Source organism: Archocentrus centrarchus, chromosome 21, assembly GCF_007364275.1.
Source record: "Archocentrus centrarchus isolate MPI-CPG fArcCen1 chromosome 21, fArcCen1, whole genome shotgun sequence".
Lineage (NCBI taxonomy): Eukaryota > Metazoa > Chordata > Actinopteri > Cichliformes > Cichlidae > Archocentrus > Archocentrus centrarchus.
The window spans coordinates 29,177,770-29,194,631 of NC_044366.1; the positions used below are offsets into that span (position 1 = coordinate 29,177,770).

Sequence of the window (16,862 nt, forward strand, 5' to 3'; positions counted from 1 at the left end):
TCATGCCACAGTATGATACCACCAAGGTTACAGTGTTTAGATTTTGAGAAAAGCGAAACGAGCTGTGAAATGCATTTTGTTTAATTGTGGGTTTTTGGAAACCTGGCAGTTATATTTGGAGCAGGAAACCCAAACTTGGAGCAAAAGCTCGAGGTGACACGAGGCCAAGTCGCTTGGCTGTAACTTGGCCTTAATCAAAGAGTTCAAAGTTTGCGAAGCAGATCTTTGTTCTAAACTAAGACTGGACGAGCCTGTCAAAGACACCACTCAGTCATTGTCAGACGTTAGTTTGTGCAATCATTCTGATGAGTAACATGAAGTGTCAAGTGTGTGCCATCACAGTGTGGCTCAGGATGTAGAGCCAAGCCAAGCCAAGTTTATTTATAAAGCACTTTAAAAACAGCAACCACTGACCAAAGTGCTGTACATAAAACACAATTGGACAAGAGAAAATTAAAAAAGATAAAAGATTTAAAAATTTACACACAAATAAACAACTATACAATGCATAATTTATCCTAACAATAAATTAATCAAATAATACACACCAATAAAACAACTATAAAATGCATAATTTAACCTAACAATAAATCAATAACATAATACACACAAATAAAACCAATAATAAAAAGCATAATTTATCCTAGAAATAAATAAAATACAAATTTCAATAGACAGCCGCTCCTATTAATCAAAGGCCAAACGAAACAAGTGGGTCTTAAGAGCAGACTTAAACGTGGCCAGTGAAGAGGCCTGTTTAATCTCTATTGGCAAAGTGTTCCAGAGTTTTGGACCTGCCACAGCAAAGGCTCTGTCTCCTCTGAGCCTCCGCTGTGTCCTCGGCACATCCAGAAAAAGCCGATCAGCTGATCTGAGTGACCGGGAAGGGGTATGTACGTGCAGCAACTCGGAAAGATAAGGTGGGCCAAGGCCATGAAGTGACTTAAAAACAAATAAAAGGATTTTAAAATGAACTCTAAAATACACAGGCAGCCAGTGCAGTGAGGATAAAACAGGGGTAATATGCTCTCTCTTTCGTGATCCCGTCAATAGGCGTGCAGCAGCATTTTGAACCAGTTGCAGATGGGCTAGAGCAGACTGGCTAACACCAACATATAAAGCATTGCAGTAATCCAGTCTAGTGGTAATAAAAGCATGGATCACAACTTCAAAATGCTTCTTCGATAGTATATTTTCTATTTTTGCCAGCTGCCTCAAATGAAAGAAGCTAGATCTCACCACTGCACTGATCTGATCCTCCAATTTAAAATTCTCGTCCATAATAAAACCCAAATTTGTGACAGATGGCTTTACATATTGTGATAATGACCCCACGTCCACGGGGGAAGATCCACCTGGCACACTAGGGCCAAAAACAACCACCTCTGTCTTTTTCTCATTAAAACTCAAGAAATTTAGAGCCATCCATGCTTTAATATCATCAAGACACTTAAACAGGGTCTGTAAAGAGTGGGTTTCCTTGCGTTTCAAAGGCATATAAATCTGAGTATCATCAGCATAGCAATGGAAAGCAATTTTATGCTTTCTAAGAATGCTTCCGAGGGGGAGCAAATACAATGAAAATTAAAACCGCAAGCGGTGATATCGGGCCCTCGCACTCCCTGCGCGTCGACCCGTGGCGCTCGTCGACCCGTGCCACACTCGGAGGTCTTGTGATCGTGATGGTGTACAGAAGGTCTGTAGAAAGTTGAATTCTTTTTTAGGAAAAGATATCTTTTGCTCTCGGCATAGACGCAATGGAATATTTGGGGGTGGGGTCACGGCTCCAGCATGCAAAATAGGGCATGGGTCTGATAGACTGTTTTGATCAGGATGATGTCAAGAATGTTGAAACACATTTTCATACATTTCCGAGAAACTAAGTTTGTGGATGCTATACAAAATTTCATTTGCTTCTGTAGGGGGCGCTCTTGCAGCTACGTATAGCCTTGAATCCATAGTTATGGGTTCAGAGTGGCTGTGTACATGAGTGATTACATTTTCAGGCAGATCGGGCAAAGCATGTACGAACACGTGCCCAAACAATTTTGGTCGCCATTGAGAAAAATGAAAGCCAACTTCAATGGCCTGGTGTGACAACACCATTTAATATTTTGTCAAGATTTCCACAATATTTGATGGGCTGTTTGTCTAGATGATCTGGAGCCAATTTGGTCTCACTGGCTGAAATGCCCTAGGAGGAGTTCATTCAAATAGCAGGCCTGAAAATGGCAAAAATTGACACTTTCAATTGAAGATGCTGGACTTCCTGTAGGGTTTGGAGTATGGCTCCAAGAGACTTTTTTGTATGTCTTAGGATGTTACATGAGTGTGCAAAATTTCAGAGCTGTAGATAAAATGTAACTCAGGGGCTAGCTAAAAAACATGGTATATTATGATATTTAAAGCTGCCAGTAGGTGGCGCTGTAACATTTATGGACTTTATGCATATCAATGTGTTCAGGGCAGGAGGCTTATCAAATTGATGAGGATTTCGTAAGGAATGGTGAAAGATAGTTTCATGCATTTCAGAGCAAAACTAATTATGTGGACGTCATACAAATTTTCATTTGCTTCTGTAGGGGGCGCTATTGCGCCTACAGTCTTGAATCTGTAGTTATGGATTCAGCCTGGGTGTGTACATGAGTGATTAAATTTTCAGCCTGATCAGACAAAGCATGTGCGAACAAGTGCACAAACAATTTTGGTGGTGAGGGAGAAAAACGAAGGCCAACTTCAATGGCCTGGTGTGATAAGGCCATTTAATATTTTGTAAAGATTTCCACAATATTTGATGGGCTACTTGTGTAGATGATGTGGAGCAAATTTGGTCTCACTGGGTCAAATGCCCTAGGACAAGTTCGTTCAAATAGCAGGCGTGGAAATGGCAAAAATTGACACCTTCAATTGAAGATGGCCGACTTCCTGTAGGGTTTGGGGTATGGGTCCAAGAGACTTTTTTGTACGTCTTAGGATGTTACATGAGCCTGTACATTTTCATACATGTAGATAAAACGTAGCTCCGGGGCTACTCAAAAAACTTGCTATTTTAAGATATTCCGAGCTGCCACTAGGCGGCGCTCTAACGTTTATGGACTTTTTGCATATGAGTGTGTTCAGGACAGGGTGCTTATCACACCACTGAAGTTTGAGCCAGATTGGGCAAGTTGGGTTTGAGTTACAGCCATTTTTGTGTTCATGGCGAATCATCGAACTTTGCCGTCCCATAAGGGTCACGCCCTTTTGTCAAAAACTCACAGTTTTGAAAACACAGTAAGTCCAACTTCTTAAGGCTTTCCAGGTGAAATTTGAGATGGTTCTGCTAAACCACCTTGGAGCTGGACCTCCAAGTGTAAAATATGACATTTCCTGTTCCCACTAGGTGGCGCTGCGACTGATATTAAATATTGTCATATGTATGTGTTCAGGGGGGCACCCTCATCCTACTGGAGAAGTTTGATGCACATTGGATCATGTAGGTATGAATGAGAGGCAATCAAAATTTCATGGCGAATGATCAAAGTTCAAAGGGGCATAAGGACCCCTCCCCCTTGGCAAAAACTCACCATTTTCGAGATTTAGATTCCCCTGGGGGTGTAGGTTAGACAAACCAAATATGAAGATGATAACGTCTAAAACCTCTGAGTTATTAGAAAAAGTGTGAGGGCTGCAAATCGCCAAATTTGCATAATTAATTCAAAATGGCGGACTTCCTGTTGGGTTTAGGGCATGGCTCCAAGAGGATTTTTTGTGCGCCTGGACATGATATACATGTGTATGAAGTTTCATTCATGTACGTGAAACACAGCGGTGGGGCTCCAGTTTAGGGGGCGCTAGCGAGCCATTTGGGTGCGCCCTTGCCCGAGCCCATTAAAATACTTAAATTTTCACCAGGTGTGACGCATGTGCCAAGTTTCATGAGTTTTTGAATATGATAAAGCCCCCAAAAAGCCAATTCATTTGCCTGAATAATAAAAAAAAAAAAAAAAAAAAAAAAAAAATAATAATAATAATTAAAACCGCAAGCGGTGATATCGGGCCCTCGCACTCCGCGCGCGTCGACCTGTGGCGCTCGTCGACCCGTGCCGCACTCGGAGGTTTTGTGATCGTGATGGGTCTCTAGAAAGTTGAATTCTTTTATAGGAAAAGGTATCTTTTGCTCTCGGCATAGACGCAATGGAATATTTGGGGGTGTGGTCACGGCTCCAGCATGCAAAATAGGGCATGGGTCTGATTGACTTTTTTGATGGGCTGTTTGTCTAGATGATGTGGAGCCAATTTGGTCTCACTGGGTGAAATGCCCTAGGAGGAGTTCATTCAAATAGCAGGCCTGAAAATGGCAAAAATTGACACGTTCAATTGAAGATGCTGGACTTCCTGTAGGGTTTGGAGTATGGCTCCAAGAGACTTTTTTGTATGTCTTAGGATGTTACATGAGTGTGCAAAATTTCAGAGCTGTAGATAAAATGTAACTCAGGGGCTAGCTAAAAAACATGGTATATTATGATATTTAAAGCTGCCAGTAGGGGGCGCTCTAACGTTTATGGACTTTATGCATATCAATGTGTTCAGGGCAGGAGGCTTATCAAATAGATGAGGATTTTGTAAGGAATGGTGAAAGATATTTCATGTATTTCAGAGCAAAACTAATTCTGTGGACGGTCATACAAATTTTCATTTGCTTCTGTAGGGGGCGCTATTGCGCCTACAGTCTTGAATCTGTAGTTATGGATTCAGCCTGGGTGTGTACATGAGTGATTAAATTTTCAGCCTGATCAGACAAAGCATGTGCGAACAAGTGCACAAACAATTTTGGTGGTGAGGGAGAAAAACAAAGGCCAAATTTAATGGCCTGGTGTGACAAGGCCGTTTAATATTTTGTAAAGATTTCCACAATATTTGATGGGCTACTTGTGTAGATGATCTGGAGCCAATTTGGTGTCAGTGGGTGAAATGCCCTAGGACGAGTTCGTTCAAATAGCAGGCGTGGAAATCGCAAAAATTGACACCTTCAATTGAAGATGGCCGACTTCCTGTAGGGTTTGGGGTATGGGTCCAAGAGACTTTTTTGTACGTCTTAGTATGTTACATGAGCCTGTACATTTTCATACATGTAGATAAAACGTAGCTCCGGGGCTACTCAAAAAACATGCTATTTTAAGATATTCCGAGCTGCCACTAGGCGGCGCTCTAACGTTTATGGACTTTATGCATATGAATGTGTTCAGGACAGGGTGCTTATCACACCACTGAAGTTTGAGCCAGATTGGGCAAGTTGGCTTTGAGTTACAGCCATTTTTGTGTTCATGGCGAATCATCGAACTTTGCCGTCCCATAAGGGTCACGCCCTTTTGTCAAAAACTCACAGTTTTGAAAACACAGTAAGTCCAACTTCTTAAGGCTTTCCAGGTGAAATTTGAGATGGTTCTGCTAAACCACCTTGGAGCTGGACCTCCAAGTGTAAAATATGACATTTCCTGTTCCCACTAGGTGGCGCTGCGACTGATATTAAATATTGTCATATGTATGTGTTCAGGGGGGCACCCTCATCCTACTGGAGAAGTTTGATGCACATTGGATCATGTAGGTATGAATGAGAGGCAATCAAATTTTCATGGCGAATGATCAAAGTTCAAAGGGGCATAAGGACCCCTCCCCCTTGGCAAAAACTCACCATTTTCGAGATTTAGATTCCCCTGGGGGTGTAGGTTAGACAAACCAAATATGAAGATGATAACGTCTAAAACCTCTGAGTTATTAGAAAAAGTGTGAGGGCTGCAAATCGCCAAATTTGCATAATTAATTCAAAATGGCGGACTTCCTGTTGGGTTTAGGGCATGGCTCCAAGAGGATTTTTTGTGCGCCTGGACATGATATACATGTGTATGAAGTTTCATTCATGTACGTGAAACACAGCGGTGGGGCTCCAGTTTAGGGGGCGCTAGCGAGCCATTTGGGCGCGCCCTTGCCCGAGCCCATTAAAATACTTAAATTTTCACCAGGTGTGACGCATGTGCAAAGTTTCATGAGTTTTTGAATATGATAAAGCCCCCAAAAAGCCAATTCATTTGCCTGAATAATAATAATAATAATAATAATTAAAGCCGCAAGCGGCGATGAGCGGGCCCTCGCACCCGGCGCGCGTCGACCCCTGGCGCGCTCCAGCCAAGCCGCGCGTCGACCCGTGGCACGCTCCAGCCGAACCGCGCTCGGAGGTTCTCGCAGACGAGAGAGTAGCTGGCTCACCCGGCTGCTGACGGCTCAGCAGGCTAGCCGTACTTCGCGTCGATCGTGTCCCGCTCCCACTAGGTGGCGTCGGTGAGTGCCCACTAATTAATATGTCACAATGCTCTATGTAATGCCTGCAGCCATCAATGAAACTGTAATGACCATAGGATGATGAGTATCAGTGTCCTACTGATTTCCTGTTGCCACTAGGTGGCGTTATGAGTGTGAAACAAAGCTGATAGAGGGGTGTGTCCAGTCTCCCTTACCCTCCCATTAAGCCTGTGAAGTTTGAGGCAGATCGGACAATGTATGTCAGAGATGTAACAATTTGGTGCACTGTGGTATATGAGTAAAATCCCACATTTAGAGGGTTGCTACGGCAACAGCGTTCAATATTCTACAAAACCATGAATATCTTTTGATGGGCTACTTGTGTAGATGATCTGGAGCCATTTTGGTGTGACTGGATGAAAAGCTGTAGTAGAAGATGATTCAAATAGCAGGCCTGAAAAATGTGAGAAATGCTGCAAAAATGAAACCTTAATTAGAACATGTCAGGCTTCCTGTTGGATTTCGGCTATCGGTCCAAGAGACTTTTTTGTACGTGTTAGGATGTTACTTCAGCATGCACGATTTCAGGTACACAGACCAAGCACTGCCCTGGGGCTGATGTTTAGAACCTATCTGGGCCTGAAATGGAAAAAAAGTCCAAATTCAGAGGGTTGCTACGGCAACACCGTTCAATATTCTACAAAATCATGAATATCTTTTGATGGGCTACTTGTGTGGATGATCTGGAGCCATTTTGGTCTCACTGGGTCAAATGCCCTAGGAGGAGTTGAGGCAAAAAGGCCTGGAAAAGGCGAAAAATGCTGCAAAAATGACACTTTAAAGTGAACGTGGCTGACTTCCTGTTGTGTTTCGGCTATCGGTCCAAGAGACTTTTTTGTAGATGTTAGCATTTTACATCAGCAGGCACATTTTCAGGTACATAGAGAAAGCACAGCCCAGGGGCTGATGTTTAGAATCTCTGTGAATTTGAAATTGAAAAAAGTCCAAATTCAGAGGGTTGCCATGGCAACACCGTTCAATATTCTACAAAACCCTGAATAACTTTTGATGGGCTACTTGTGTAGATGATCTGGAGCCAATTTGGTGTCACTGGGTGAATGCCCTAGGACAAGTTCGTTCAAATAGCAGGCGTGGAAATCGCAAAAATTGACACCTTCAATTGAAGATGGCCGACTTCCTGTAGGGTTTGGGGTATGGGTCCAAGAGACTTTTTTGTACGTCTTAGTATGTTACACGAGCATGTACATTTTCATACATGTAGAGAAAACGTAGCTCCGGGGCTACTCAAAAAACTTGCTATTTTAAGATATTCCGAGCTGCCACTAGGCGGCGCTCTAACGTTTATGGACTTTATGCATATGAATGTGTTCAGGGCAGCATGCTTATCACACCACTGAAGTTTGAGCCAGATTGGGCAAGTTGGCTTTGAGTTACAGCCATTTTTGTGTTCATGGCGAATCATCGAACTTTGCCGTCCCATAAGGGTCACGCCCTTTTGTCAAAAACTCACAGTTTTGAAAACACAGTAAGTCCAACTTCTTAAGGCTTTCCAGGTGAAATTTGAGATGGTTCTGCTAAACCACCTTGGAGCTGGACCTCCAAGTGTAAAATATGACATTTCCTGTTCCCACTAGGTGGCGCTGCGACTGATATTAAATATTGTCATATGTATGTGTTCAGGGGGGCACCCTCATCCTACTGGAGAAGTTTGATGCACATTGGATCATGTAGGTATGAATGAGAGGCAATCAAAATTTCATGGCGAATGATCAAAGTTCAAAGGGGCATAAGGACCCCTCCCCCTTGGCAAAAACTCACCATTTTCGAGATGTAGATTCCCCTGGGGGTGTAGGTTAGACAAACCAAATATGAAGATGATAACGTCTAAAACCTCTGAGTTATTAGAAAAAGTGTGAGGGCTGCAAATCGCCAAATTTGCATAATTAATTCAAAATGGCGGACTTCCTGTTGGGTTTAGGGCATGGCTCCAAGAGGATTTTTTGTGCGCCTGGACATGATATACATGTGTATGAAGTTTCATTCATGTACGTGAAACACAGCGATGGGGCTCCAGTTTAGGGGGCGCTAGCGAGCCATTTGGGCGCGCCCTTGCCCGAGCCCATTAAAATACTTAAATTTTCACCAGGTGTGATGCATGTGCAAAGTTTCATGAGTTTTTGAATATGATAAAGCCCCCAAAAAGCCAATTCATTTGCCTGAATAATAAAAATAATAATAATAATAAACGAAGCAATTACAATAGGGCCTTCGCACAGTTCGTGCTCGGGCCCTAATAATAAAAAAAAAAAAAAAAAAAAAAAAAAAAATAATAATAAACGAAGCAATTACAATAGGGCCTTCGCACAGTTCGTGCTCGGGCCCTAATTAAAACCGCAAGCGGTGATATCGGGCCCTCGCACTCCCTGCGCGTCGACCCGTGGCGCTCGTCGACCCGTGCCGCACTCGGAGGTCTTGTGATCGTGATGGTGTACAGAAGGTCTGTAGAAAGTTGAATTCTTTTTTAGGAAAAGATATCTTTTGCTCTCGGCATAGACGCAATGGAATATTTGGGGGTGGGGTCACGGCTCCAGCATGCAAAATAGGGCATGGGTCTGATAGACTGTTTTGATCAGGATGATGTCAAGAATGTTGAAACACATTTTCATACATTTCCGAGAAACTAAGTTTGTGGATGCTATACAAAATTTCATTTGCTTCTGTAGGGGGCGCTCTTGCAGCTACGTATAGCCTTGAATCCATAGTTATGGGTTCAGAGTGGCTGTGTACATGAGTGATTACATTTTCAGGCAGATCGGGCAAAGCATGTACGAACACGTGCCCAAACAATTTTGGTCGCCATTGAGAAAAATGAAAGCCAACTTCAATGGCCTGGTGTGACAACACCATTTAATATTTTGTCAAGATTTCCACAATATTTGATGGGCTGTTTGTCTAGATGATGTGGAGCCAATTTGGTCTCACTGGCTGAAATGCCCTAGGAGGAGTTCATTCAAATAACAGGCCTGAAAATGGCAAAAATTGACACTTTCAATTGAAGATGCTGGACTTCCTGTAGGGTTTGGAGTATGGCTCCAAGAGACTTTTTTGTATGTCTTAGGATGTTACATGAGTGTGCAAAATTTCAGAGCTGTAGATAAAATGTAACTCAGGGGCTAGCTAAAAAACATGGTATATTATGATATTTAAAGCTGCCAGTAGGGGGTGCTCTAACGTTTATGGACTTTATGCATATCAATGTGTTCAGGGCAGGAGACTTATCAAATAGATGAGGATTTTGTAAGGAATGGTGAAAGATATTTCATGTATTTCAGAGCAAAACTAATTCTGTGGACGGTCATACAAATTTTCATTTGCTTCTGTAGGGGGCGCTATTGCGCCTACAGTCTTGAATCTGTAGTTATGGATTCAGCCTGGGTGTGTACATGAGTGATTAAATTTTCAGCCTGATCAGACAAAGCATGTGCGAACAAGTGCACAAACAATTTTGGTGGTGAGGGAGAAAAACAAAGGCCAAATTTAATGGCCTGGTGTGACAAGGCCGTTTAATATTTTGTAAAGATTTCCACAATATTTGATGGGCTACTTGTGTAGATGATCTGGAGCCAATTTGGTGTCAGTGGGTGAAATGCCCTAGGACGAGTTCGTTCAAATAGCAGGCGTGGAAATCGCAAAAATTGACACCTTCAATTGAAGATGGCCGACTTCCTGTAGGGTTTGGGGTATGGGTCCAAGAGACTTTTTTGTACGTCTTAGTATGTTACAGGAGCCTGTACATTTTCATACATGTAGATAAAACGTAGCTCCGGGGCTACTCAAAAAACTTGCTATTTTAAGATATTCCGAGCTGCCACTAGGCGGCGCTCTAACGTTTATGGACTTTATGCATATGAATGTGTTCAGGGCAGCATGCTTATCACACCACTGAAGTTTGAGCCAGATTGGGCAAGTTGGCTTTGAGTTACAGCCATTTTTGTGTTCATGGCGAATCATCGAACTTTGCCGTCCCATAAGGGTCACGCCCTTTTGTCAAGAAGTCACAGTTTTGAAAACACAGTAATTACAACTTCTTAAGGCTTTCCAGGTGAAATTTGAGATGGTTCTGCTAAACCACCTTGGAGCTGGACCTCCAAGTGTAAAATATGACATTTCCTGTTCCCACTAGGTGGCGCTGCGACTGATATTAAATATTGTCATATGTATGTGTTCAGGGGGGCACCCTCATCCTACTGGAGAAGTTTGATGCACATTGGATCATGTAGGTATGAATGAGAGGCAATCAAAATTTCATGGCGAATGATCAAAGTTCAAAGGGGCATAAGGACCCCTCCCCCTTGGCAAAAACTCACCATTTTCGAGATTTAGATTCCCCTGGGGGTGTAGGTTAGACAAACCAAATATGAAGATGATAACGTCTAAAACCTCTGAGTTATTAGAAAAAGTGTGAGGGCTGCAAATCGCCAAATTTGCATAATTAATTAAAAATGGCGGACTTCCTGTTGGGTTTAGGGCATGGCTCCCAGAGGATTTTTTGTGCGCCTGGACATGATATACATGTGTATGAAGTTTCATTCATGTACGTGAAACACAGCGGTGGGGCTCCAGTTTAGGGGGCGCTAGCGAGCCATTTGGGCGCGCCCTTGCCCGAGCCCATTAAAATACTTAAATTTTCACCAGGTGTGACGCATGTGCAAAGGTTCATGAGTTTTTGAATATGATAAAGCCCCCAAAAAGCCAATTCATTTGCCTGAATAATAAAAATAATAATAATTAAAGCCGCAAGCGGCGATGAGCGGGCCCTCGCACCCGGCGCGCGTCGACCCCTGGCGCGCTCCAGCCAAGCCGCGCGTCGACCCGTGGCACGCTCCAGCCGAACCGCGCTCGGAGGTTCTCGCAGACGAGAGAGTAGCTGGCTCACCCGGCTGCTGACAGCTCAGCAGGCTAGCCGTACTTCGCGTCGATCGTCTCCCGCTTCCACTAGGTGGCGTCGGTGAGTGCCCACTAATTAATATGTCACAATGCTCTATGTAATGCCTGCAGCCATCAATGAAACTGTAATGACCATAGGATGATGAGTATCAGTGTCCTACTGATTTCCTGTTGCCACTAGGTGGCGTTATGAGTGTGAAACAAAGCTGATAGAGGGGTGTGTCCAGTCTCCCTTACCCTCCCATTAAGCCTGTGAAGTTTGAGGCAGATCGGACAATGTATGTCAGAGATGTAACAATTTGGTGCACTGTGGTATATGAGTAAAATCCCACATGTAGAGGGTTGCTACGGCAACACCGTTCAATATTCTACAAAACCATGAATATCTTTTGATGGGCTACTTGTGTAGATGATCTGGAGCCATTTTGGTGTGACTGGATGAAAAGCTGTAGTAGAAGATGATTCAAATAGCAGGCCTGAAAAATGTGAAAAATGCTGCAAAAATGACACCTTAATTAGAACATGTCAGGCTTCCTGTTGGATTTCGGCTATCGGTCCAAGAGACTTTTTTGTACGTCTTAGGATGTTACTTCAGCATGCACGATTTCAGGTACACAGACCAAGCACTGCCCTGGGGCTGATGTTTAGAACCTATCTGGGCCTGAAATGGAAAAAAAGTCCAAATTCAGAGGGTTGCTACGGCAACACCGTTCAATATTCTACAAAATCATGAATATCTTTTGATGGGCTACTTGTGTGGATGATCTGGAGCCATTTTGGTCTCACTGGGTCAAATGCCCTAGGAGGAGTTGAGGCAAAAAGGCCTGGAAAAGGCGAAAAATGCTGCAAAAATGACACTTTAAAGTGAACGTGGCTGACTTCCTGTTGTGTTTCGGCTATCGGTCCAAGAGACTTTTTTGTAGATGTTAGCATTTTACATCAGCAGGCACATTTTCAGGTACATAGAGAAAGCACAGCCCAGGGGCTGATGTTTAGAATCTCTGTGAATTTGAAATTGAAAAAAGTCCAAATTCAGAGGGTTGCCATGGCAACACCGTTCAATATTCTACAAAACCCTGAATAACTTTTGATGGGCTACTTGTGTAGATGATCTGGAGCCAATTTGGTGTCACTGGGTGAAATGCCCTAGGACAAGTTCGTTCAAATAGCAGGCGTGGAAATCGCAAAAATTGACACCTTCAATTGAAGATGGCCGACTTCCTGTAGGGTTTGGGGTATGGGTCCAAGAGACTTTTTTGTACGTCTTAGTATGTTACATGAGCCTGTACATTTTCATACATGTAGATAAAACGTAGCTCCGGGGCTACTCAAAAAACATGCTATTTTAAGATATTCCGAGCTGCCACTAGGCGGCGCTCTAACGTTTATGGACTTTATGCATATCAGTGTGTTCAGGACAGGGTGCTTATCACACCACTGAAGTTTGAGCCAGATTGGGCAAGTTGGCTTTGAGTTACAGCCATTTATGTGTTCATGGCGAATCATCGAACTTTGCCGTCCCATAAGGGTCACGCCCTTTTGTCAAAAACTCACAGTTTTGAAAACACAGTAAGTCCAACTTCTTAAGGCTTTCCAGGTGAAATTTGAGATGGTTCTGCTAAACCACCTTGGAGCTGGACCTCCAAGTGTAAAATATGACATTTCCTGTTCCCACTAGGTGGCGCTGCGACTGATATTAAATATTGTCATATGTATGTGTTCAGGGGGGCACCCTCATCCTACTGGAGAAGTTTGATGCACATTGGATCATGTAGGTATGAATGAGAGGCAATCAAATTTTCATGGCGAATGATCAAAGTTCAAAGGGGCATAAGGACCCCTCCCCCTTGGCAAAAACTCACCATTTTCGAGATTTAGATTCCCCTGGGGGTGTAGGCTAGACAAACCTAATATGAAGATGATAACGTCTAAAACCTCTGAGTTATTAGAAAAAGTGTGAGGGCTGCAAATCGCCAAATTTGCATAATTAATTCAAAATGGCGGACTTCCTGTTGGGTTTAGGGCATGGCTCCAAGAGGATTTTTTGTGCGCCTGGACATGATATACATGTGTATGAAGTTTCATTCATGTACGTGAAACACAGCGGTGGGGCTCCAGTTTAGGGGGCGCTAGCGAGCCATTTGGGCGCGCCCTTGCCCGAGCCCATTAAAATACTTAAATTTTCACCAGGTGTGACGCATGTGCAAAGCTTCATGAGTTTTTGAATATGATAAAGCCCCCAAAAAGCCAATTCATTTGCCTGAATAATAATAATAATAATAATAAAAAAAAAAAAAAAAAAATAATAATAAACGAAGCAATTACAATAGGGCCTTCGCACAGTTCGTGCTCGGGCCCTAATTAAAACCGCAAGCGGTGATATCGGGCCCTCGCACTCCGCGCGCGTCGACCTGTGGCGCTCGTTGACCCGTGCCGCACTCGGAGGTCTTGTGATCGTGATGGGTCTCTAGAAAGTTGAATTCTTTTATAGGAAAAGGTATCTTTTGCTCTCGGCATAGACGCAATGGAATATTTGGGGGTGTGGTCACGGCTCCAGCATGCAAAATAGGGCATGGGTCTGATTGACTTTTTTGATGGGCTGTTTGTCTAGATGATGTGGAGCCAATTTGGTCTCACTGGGTGAAATGCCCTAGGAGGAGTTCATTCAAATAGCAGGCCTGAAAATGGCAAAAATTGACACTTTCAATTGAAGATGCTGGACTTCCTGTAGGGTTTGGAGTATGGCTCCAAGAGACTTTTTTGTATGTCTTAGGATGTTACATGAGTGTGCAAAATTTCAGAGCTGTAGATAAAATGTAACTCAGGGGCTAGCTAAAAAACATGGTATATTATGATATTTAAAGCTGCCAGTAGGGGGCGCTCTAACGTTTATGGACTTTATGCATATCAATGTGTTCAGGGCAGGAGGCTTATCAAATAGATGAGGATTTTGTAAGGAATGGTGAAAGATATTTCATGTATTTCAGAGCAAAACTAATTCTGTGGACGGTCATACAAATTTTCATTTGCTTCTGTAGGGGGCGCTATTGCGCCTACAGTCTTGAATCTGTAGTTATGGATTCAGCCTGGGTGTGTACATGAGTGATTAAATTTTCAGCCTGATCAGACAAAGCATGTGCGAACAAGTGCACAAACAATTTTGGTGGTGAGGGAGAAAAACGAAGGCCAACTTCAATGGCCTGGTGTGATAAGGCCATTTAATATTTTGTAAAGATTTCCACAATATTTGATGGGCTCCTTGTCTAGATGATGTGGAGCAAATTTGGTGTCACTGGGTCAAATGCCCTAGGACAAGTTCGTTCAAATAGCAGGCGTGGAAATGGCAAAAATTGACACCTTCAATTGAAGATGGCCGACTTCCTGTAGGGTTTGGGGTATGGGTCCAAGAGACTTTTTTGTACGTCTTAGTATGCTACATGAGCCTGTACATTTTCATACATGTAGAGAAAACGTAGCTCCGGGGCTACTCAAAAAACATGCTATTTTAAGATATTCCGAGCTGCCACTAGGCGGCGCTCTAACATTTATGGACTTTATGCATATGAGTGTGTTCAGGGCAGCATGCTTATCACACCACTGAAGGTTGAGCCAGATTGGGCAAGTTGGCTTGGAGTTACAGCCATTTTTGTGTTCATGGCGAATCATCGAACTTTGCCGTCCCATAAGGGTCACGCCCTTTTGTCAAAAACTCACAGTTTTGAAAACACAGTAAGTCCAACTTCTTAAGGCTTTCCAGGTGAAATTTGAGATGGTTCTGCTAAACCACCTTGGAGCTGGACCTCCAAGTGTAAAATATGACATTTCCTGTTCCCACTAGGTGGCGCTGCGACTGATATTAAATATTGTCATATGTATGTGTTCAGGGGGGCACCCTTATCCTACTGGAGAAGTTTGATGCACATTGGATCATGTAGGTATGAATGAGAGGCAATCAAAATTTCATGGCGAATGATCAAAGTTCAAAGGGGCATAAGGACCCCTCCCCCTTGGCAAAAACTCACCATTTTCGAGATTTTGATTCCCCTGGGGGTGTAGGTTAGACAAACCAAATATGAAGATGATAACGTCTAAAACCTCTGAGTTATTAGAGAAAGTGTGAGGGCTGCAAATCGCCAAATTTGCATAATTAATTCAAAATAGCGGACTTCCTGTTGGGTTTAGGGCATGGCTCCAAGAGGATTTTTTGTGCGCCTGGACATGATATACATGTGTATGAAGTTGCATTCATGTACGTGAAACACAGCGGTGGGGCTCCAGTTTAGGGGGCGCTAGCGAGCCATTTGGGCGCGCCCTTGCCCGAGCCCATTAAAATACTTAAATTTTCACCAGGTGTGACGCATGTGCAAAGTTTCATGAGTTTTTGAATATGATAAAGCCCCCAAAAAGCCAATTCATTTGCCTGAATAATAATAATAATAATAAAAAAAAAAAAAAAATAATAATAATAAACGAAGCAATTACAATAGGGCCTTCGCACAGTTCGTGCTCGGGCCCTAATAATAATAAACGAAGCAATTACAATAGGGCCTTCGCACAGTTCGTGCTCGGGCCCTAATAATAATAAACGAAGCAATTACAATAGGGCCTTCGCACAGTTCGTGCTCGGGCCCTAATAATAATATTAAAACCGCAAGCGGTGATATCGGGCCCTCGCACTCCGCGCGCGTCGACCTGTGGCGCTCGTCGACCCGTGGCGCACTCGGAGGTTTTGTGATCGTGATGGGTCTCTAGAAAGTTGAATTCTTTTATAGGAAAAGGTATCTTTTGCTCTCGGCATAGACGCAATGGAATATTTGGGGGTGTGGTCACGGCTCCAGCATGCAAAATAGGGCATGGGTCTGATTGACTTTTTTGATGGGCTGTTTGTCTAGATGATGTGGAGCCAATTTGGTCTCACTGGGTGAAATGCCCTAGGAGGAGTTCATTCAAATAGCAGGCCTGAAAATGGCAAAAATTGACACTTTCAATTGAAGATGCTGGACTTCCTGTAGGGTTTGGAGTATGGCTCCAAGAGACTTTTTTGTATGTCTTAGGATGTTACATGAGTGTGCAAAATTTCAGAGCTGTAGATAAAATGTAACTCAGGGGCTAGCTAAAAAACATGGTATATTATGATATTTAAAGCTGCCAGTAGGGGGCGCTCTAACGTTTATGGACTTTATGCATATCAATGTGTTCAGGGCAGGAGGCTTATCAAATAGATGAGGATTTTGTAAGGAATGGTGAAAGATATTTCATGTATTTCAGAGCAAAACTAATTCTGTGGACGGTCATACAAATTTTCATTTGCTTCTGTAGGGGGCGCTATTGCGCCTACAGTCTTGAATCTGTAGTTATGGATTCAGCCTGGGTGTGTACATGAGTGATTAAATTTTCAGCCTGATCAGACAAAGCATGTGCGAACAAGTGCACAAACAATTTTGGTGGTGAGGGAGAAAAACAAAGGCCAAATTTAATGGCCTGGTGTGACAAGGCCGTTTAATATTTTGTAAAGATTTCCACAATATTTGATGGGCTACTTGTGTAGATGATCTGGAGCCAATTTGGTGTCAGTGGGTGAAATGCCCTAGGACGAGTTCGTTCAAATAGCAGGC

At 43.1% G+C, this 16,862-nt stretch overlaps 1 protein-coding gene across 2 annotated transcripts in view; it reads left to right on the forward strand.

The window, feature by feature from the left end:
* Nucleotides 1-16,862, forward strand: part of gdap2 (ganglioside induced differentiation associated protein 2) — a 50,710-nt gene that overhangs the window by 16,804 nt on the left and 17,044 nt on the right. The window lies entirely within an intron of this gene.